The following is a 7375-nucleotide window of genomic DNA, read 5'->3' as shown; positions in this document are numbered from 1 at the left end:
TGACAGCGGCCCAACCCAACCAAGACACTGGCTGGGTGTTCAGAAGCGAACCCAGCCTACACCTTCGCTGCTGCCTGGCAGAGGACCCACACAGCTGTGCCTGGACTCCTGGCCCCCCAAACCAGCAGGGAATACACGTGTGTTGTGTATGTGTCATGTAAGCTGCTAAGTGGTGGTACTATTGCCATGCAGCAATAGACAGCTATCACAGGGAGAGTCTGAGATGGAACGGCAACATCCGGCCTTCCATCCAGCCCCGCCACGGGCCAGGGCGACATCTGTCCGAGCCCTCGGTGTCTGTGTGTATGTTCCTGGGTGTCACCCTGTGTTCGTGTCCCACCGCTGCCTCACTGACTCACCACAGCCTTAGCGGCTTAAAATGACTTGTGCGACGCAGTTTCTGTGTGTCAGGAGTCTAGGTTGGCCTGGCTGGTTTTTCTGCTCTGCGTCTCACAAGGGTAGAGTCTAGGTGTCAACCAGCTGGGCTGTTATCAGGAGGCTCTGGGAAGGATCCCATCCACCGTTGCTCGGGGTGTGGGCCAGATTCAGCTCTGTGCACCAGTAGGACTGAGTTCTCTGCTTCCTTGGCTCCTGGGGGCCTCTCTCCGGTCCTTGCCTATCACACACAGCATGTCCCCATGTTGGTGGCTCCTGTTTCCAGTCTCTCCACCTTCCCTTCCTTTTGCACCTTTCTCAGGCAGGCAAAGAAAGCTCTGGTTTTGAGGGTTCGTGGACTTAGATTGGGTCTACCTAGACCAGTGTTCAGCAAACTCATTAGTCCACAGAGCCAAATATCATCAACAAGACAATGACTGACATTTCTTTGGAGAGCCAAATGTTTTAAACTTAAACTTCTTCTAACACCACTTCTTCAAAATAGACTCGCCCAGGCCGTGGTATTCTGTGGAAGAGCCACACTCAAGGGGCCAAAGAACTGCATGTGGCTCGAGAGCCGCAGTTTGCTGGCCACGGACCTAGAGAAACCAGACTAAGCTCCCTGTTGAAAGGTCTAACCCCTTACTTACATCTGCAAAGCCTCTTTTCACAGTAATATATTCACAGGTTCCGGGAAGTGGACTGTGGGCATGTTTGGGGAAGCATTATTGTGCCTGCCCCAACCCTTGACTCATCCCTCCATCCTCACCTGCTCACCCAATTGGTCTCTACCTAATGCTCTCTCCAAACGGTCCCTTCTGTGCTGCCTCAAGCCTTCACCGTGCCATTTCTTCTTGGGTGTCTGGTGTCTGGTGTCTGGTCTGTCGCGGTAGACTCCTACCTAGTGTCCCTTGCATTCAGTCTTCTCTCTGCCACCCCCTCCCCCTCCTCCGTCACCTCACCTCTCTCAAACACAGCAGTGACCATGTCATTTTCATGCATTGGTCCTTCACAAGAGGCCCCCCACCTCCCAATAAATCCCACCTCCTCGGCATGGCATTCCAGACCCAGTGTGCTGCCTCCCTCCGTGCTTCCTCCTGCTCTGGGCACACTGCCTTGGCTATGCCTTCACTTCAGTGTGTTCCCTTGTCCTTATTGCCTGTGCATATGTCCCTCTACCTATAATGTCCTCTCTCCACTCACATCTTCCCGGAGAACTCCTACTCATGCCACAAAACCTTTCCTTACTGTTACTAAATTAACTATTCATTTGAGTCATTCCTTGACCTCAGCACCTTGGGTTTATAACTTCTATATATAGATATAGATATAGATGATATAGATATATAGATATAGATATAGATATAGATATATAGATATGTAGATATGGATATATAGATATATAGATAGATATATAGATAGATAGATAGATAGATAGATATAAAATTGATTTTTTACAAAGAGGAGGAGAGAAGGATAGAGAGTTAGAAACATCAATGAGAGAGAATCATCGATCAGCTGCCTCCTGCACACCCTCTACTGGGGATGTGCCTACAACCAAGGTACATGCCCTCGACTGAAATCGAACCTGGGACCTTTCAGTCTGTAGGCCGACGCTCTATCCACTGAACCAAACCGGTTTGGGCAGGTTTATCACTTCTCCAGAATTTATCACAAGATATTACACTTACTAGCTTACATTCCCATATTCTCTCCCAAGAGACCAACGGTGAGAGCATCAATGCCCCCAGGAGCCAGACAGACCATGTGAGCATATAAAGGCACTTGGGTGTAAGACAACAAGGACCAGTTGGAGACTGAGGAAAATGTTTAAAAAAAATATAAAAAGCCAAGCGAAAGGCCACCCTGTTTCTGAAAAACCCATTTTGAGGAGACCCAGGAATCCTACTCTGAGATGTAAACCACACGGAAATCCTCCTGCGTGTGCATTGCAGCACCGAGGAGCACGGGAGGGCCAGCTGTGCTGTGCTCACAGACTTGAACTCGGATCAGCAGTTCAGATGAGTAAACTGTAGCTGCGTCACTCACCGTGGAAAAATGTGTTCACGAACCGTGGACCAGAATGAGGGCAGGCACAGAAAGATGGGCCGCCACGAGACCATTTACACAGTCAGCGTCACACAAACAATGCCCTACCTGCTGTTTCTGTCTACACGGGTAACAGCAGCTCCAGTGGCTGACTGAGGGGGCTAAGATCTATATTCGGGACGGCGCCCTCCGTGGGGTGTTGGGAGACAGCCTGTGCCCTGGCAGCGTGGCTCAGGTGATGGGAGCATTGTCCATGCACTGAAAGTTCGAGGGTTCAGTTCCTGGTCAGGGCGCACATCCAGATTGCAGGTTCCATCCTGTGAGGGAGGTGGTTGATTGATGTTTTTCTTTCCCATTGATTTCTCTCTCTCTCTCTCTCTCTCTCTCTCTCTCTCTCTCTCTCTCTCTCTCTCTCATTAATGAAAATATATCTTCAGGTGAGGATTTTTTTTAAAAAAGGGCTGAGATGGAGAAAGGGCATTGAGAGGTCTTAGTTGAATATGGATTTGATTTATGTATTAATTAAGCTGGCTGGTAGGCACATGGATATTTGTTTGTTGGTTTGTCTATTGGTTGGTTGGCCTGAAATACCTCATAATTAAAAGTAAAAAAATAAAAATAAAAAAGAGGGTCTACATGGTCTAACTCACCTTACCACTCTCACAGACCTGCGCCGGCACAGAGCCTGGCACATAAATGATGAGAAAAATACTGCTTCTATTTTTCAAAAGGAATAACTGAAAGGAAGAGCAGAGCCAACTGAGACATTCTCCTTCCCAAGATCAGGAGGAGTTTAGGAAAAATGAGACAGGAATACATTTCTACGAGGTTATGCAGAACTATCGAAGGCCCCTCTGTTCAGGCTCTAAAACCAACTTGTCCCACCACAGGGGCCTCTTGTTTTAGGGCTGGGTCTCCCCTAATAGTAACCTAGTAGTTGGCAGCAAACCTTCCACCATCTGGTCACTCAGCAGCCTCAGCTGCTGGACAGTGACCATACCACCAGCCAACATCTACTGTGAGCACTCTGTGTGCTGAGCCCTGGGGAAGAGCCACTGCCAGAATTGAACCTTCTGGCCATGATCATAGCAATCCAAGTTCTAGCCTCGTGTTCAGCTGAGGAAACTGAAGATCAGTGAGGTGAACTGGTTTGCCTACGGTCACTCCGTGAAGCCCGCACTCAAATCCACACCCGTTCATCGTGTGGTCGGAGTTGCATGTGGATTGTGTACCCAACATGCAAGTGGAGACCCAGACCCTGGATGGGACCCCGTTGCCCTAGGAAGCACAGACACTCGCACATTGCACCCGCAGGTGGTAGACACTGGGTCATTTCAGCACCAGCCGTCAAGGTCAGGCCTGGCCAATTTGACCTCAGCTCAGCCCTGCTTCGGAGGGAGAAAAAAATGGCAAGTCAAGGGGTCAAAATGCAAATACCTATCAGCAGGTGACCTCTGTGACCCCAGGGAGGCAGGGACTGCTCTCATCAGTTTGGACACTTTCATGAACAGGAGCTCCCCTGCCTCCAACTGGAATTTAGTATGCATGTATCAGGAAGTATAGAGATAGGTGGTTTTCTGGGTTGGTTGTTTGAGCACCTCTACCAGGCCTCCAGAGACGCTGGTACCTTCCATCTCTCTTCTCTGTCATCACTGGGTTGGCTTCAACCCAAGGCTGGTCCCAGAATGGCTGCTGCAGTTCCAGGAGTCACATGCAAATTCACCTGGTCTCATTGGTTGGGATTGCATCATATGACCATTCTTCAGCCAATGACTGGTGGTTTCCCCTGACCCTGACCGGAATGGCTGTGCTGAGGGGAGAGGAAGGACAATGGGAAGAATAGAGCTTCCATGTCCAAGCAGAGAAAACACGTAGGCCAGCCACTTGAAAAAGAGATACTGATGCTTTTAAGCCTCTGAGTTCTCTTCCTGCTGGCCCCCGAGCCAGGCACCACATTTCGCAGTCCCCTTGGGTCCCTGTTGGGCCTCATGACTGGTTCTCACCGGTATGGGCCATTTCCTAGATGATGTAGTGAAAAGCCCGTCAGCTTCACCACCCTCCAGCTCAGTGTCTAAAAAATGAAGTCGTAGAAGATGTCAGAGACATAAAATGGAAGGCACCTGAGTTCCTAAAATAACTTGTGGACACCCCTGCTTCCCCCCCACACTTCCTTGGACCGTGATACGAGCAAGAAGTAAAACCGTATTGAGGTAAGCCGGTGAAAGCTTGGGTTGTTCATTACAGCAGCTAGCCTTCCCTAACGAATATTCTATTACCCACTGTTCTGCTCCCACCAGCTGTTGCCCTGTGGGAATGCAGGCCCGGAGCTGCCAAATCGTTTGATCATCTGATTTTTTTAAAGAGAAGCCAAAAATCTGTGTGTGTGTGTGTGTTTTTTTTCCTTTTCAAAATGAAATTTCCTGATTTAAAAACGTTGGCAACCAAATCAAATTTATTATTACCATTGTAAAGGCTCCGCAGGCCAAAGACAACACATCTGTGGGCTCCGGTTCGCCTGTGGGCTGCCAGTGGCAACCTCTGGTCAAAAACTCAAAGCCAACAGCGTTCATTTCTGAGCTGGTGTTGGTCTGAGAGGTGGTGTGAGGGCCACTGCGAGGTGGGTTCCAGAGAGAAGTTCTATGCTGAGGGACGTGTGGATCAGCTCTCCCGTTTCTCTCCGGGTTGGATGTGTAAAGCAAAGAAGCGGACTCTGTGTTTCTAGGAGACCAGGTCCCGTCAGGCCAGGCGGGCCGACCCCCTCAGACCCCAGGCCACTTCCGCTTTGAGGGCAAAGATGAAACTGATGCCAGGGACACCGACCACATCTTAAAGGCGAGAAGGAAGAACCCCTCACCCCTGAAAAGCTTTTCGAAGCATCCTCAGGCCTAGCCTGTTCATTGCTTCCATTTATTAGGTAATGGCAACTGCTAAGATTTATTGAGCACTTAGGATGTGCCAGGCCCAGACCAGCACTTGGTGCAAATCATGCAATTTAATCCTTTTTACATCCCCATTGTCGTCAATGCGGAAGCTCCACTCAGAAGGGCTAAGGATCTGGAATGTAGGGAGCTCCTGTTCATGAAAGTGTCCAAACTGATAAGAGAGCAGTCCCTGCCTCACTGGAGTCACAGAGGTCACCTGCTGTTAGGTATTTGAATTTTGACCCCTTGAATTACCATTTTTTCTCCTTCCAAAGCAGCGCTGAGGTCAAATTGGCCACCCTGACCTTGACCGCTGGTGCAGAAATGAGCCAGTGTCTACCACCTGCGGGTGCAATGTGCGAGTGTCTGTGCTTCCTAGGGCAACGGGGTCCCATCCAGGGTCTGGGTCTCCACTTGCCCTAGATTAAGGTGACCAGACGTTCCGTTTTTGGCGGGACAGTCCCGATTTTTAACAATTTGTCCCGCGGCCCGCAGCGTTTTAAAAAAGCCCAAAAGATTTAAAAGATTCTTTCCAAAAATCGGGACATTTTTTAAAACACCGCGGGACGCGGGACGAATTGTTAAAAATCGGGACTGTCCCGCCAAAAGCGGGAGGTCTGGTCACCTTACCCCAGATCCAAGCCTGAGTTCTGGCTTCTCTTCCCATCACAAAGCTTTTCGCAGCCAGCCTTTGGAGTGCCGTGTTGCGATCACCTGAACAGGTAAGGACCTTGTTCCCAGCCCCGCAGGAACCACAGGCCCCTCCACCTTACCACAGGCAGCTCCTCTTCCTGTCCGCCTCGGGCCTGCCGTTCTCCTCCTCCTGGGGGCTGGGCATCCTTGCAGATGCGCTGTGGGCTGCCAGCGTTCTTCATTTCATAAAGAAGCGCAAGGCTGCGGGCCCTCAGGGACCTGCGGCTCGGGGTGGCCGGGACCTCTCCACCTGGCATCGCAGAGCCTCAGGGCTGGGGTCCCACAAACTGCGGTTTCCCTGCGCTGTCCTTGACCCATGTCTACAGTCTCTCCCAGGGGCCCAGGCGGCATCATGGCAGGGGAGCAGCGGGGCAAAATGAGAGGCCTCGGACCTGCTCCCGCCACCCGACATCCTGTCTGAGGGTCGGAGGCCAGGGCGGGGTGAGGGCGGGCTGACCTCTGCTTTTCAGGGTGCCTAACCTATAAGGGCCATTGGGCCTACATCCTCCTGTGCAGAGAGATTTTTCTGGGCTATGTACTTAACGTTATCCCCGGAAGGCACCACGGGGTGGTCACAGCCTCCTGATGGGCTGGGGCAGGAAGGCGGCCATCGGCCGCTTCAGATTTGGGTCCACGGCCCCCGCCGTAACCCCTGCCATCGTCCCAGGGCTGGCATAACGACATCACTCTGACTGCATTACTATGGGTGTGTGTGCTTGTTTAAACACATGCATTTGTTTAATGTAAACATTTAGGACCTTACGGTACAATTATTTTTGTGTGCCTGCTTTGAAGATTTTCACTTTTGATATTCTGGGAGTCTCAGGAGGTGGCAGTGGCTAGTGTTGGCAAACTTGAGATATTTCTCTCTCTCTCCCTCCCCCCCCCCCCCCCCCCCCCCCCGCCTCCCCGCCTGGGAGCAGGAGTCCAGGCCTTTCCCAGAGGCTGCTCCTCCCGCTGTGGCCTCTCTGTGCTTCTGGCGGGTCCTTGGGCCAGAAACCTGGGTGCGGGTGCGGCTCCTTCCTGGGGGAAGGCCAGGGCGGCCTCGGGGCCTCCGGCCCAGCGCGGGTTCTTTTCCGGAGTTTGGCGGCGCTTCCGGAGCTTAGCTGGATTGCAGGCCTGCCACTCGCTTGAGTCATGGGAAGCCGAGCCAGAAGGGCAAAGGCAGGCCTCAGCGGGATCAGGGGGCATCTTTCGGAGGCTTTTTTTTTTTTTTTTTTTACATGTCTACAATGTTTTTCAGTCCTCACCCAGGCTATGTTTTCACTGCTTTTTGAAAGAGAGAGAGACAGACAGACAGACATTGATGTGAGACGACAGAAATATCGGTCAGTTGC

This window comes from Pipistrellus hanaki, assembly GCF_964339955.1.
Source record: "Pipistrellus hanaki genome assembly, chromosome: 4".
NCBI lineage: Eukaryota > Metazoa > Chordata > Mammalia > Chiroptera > Vespertilionidae > Pipistrellus > Pipistrellus hanaki.
The sequence above is the reverse complement of the archived record's forward strand: the minus strand, read 5'-3'. Positions refer to the sequence as shown.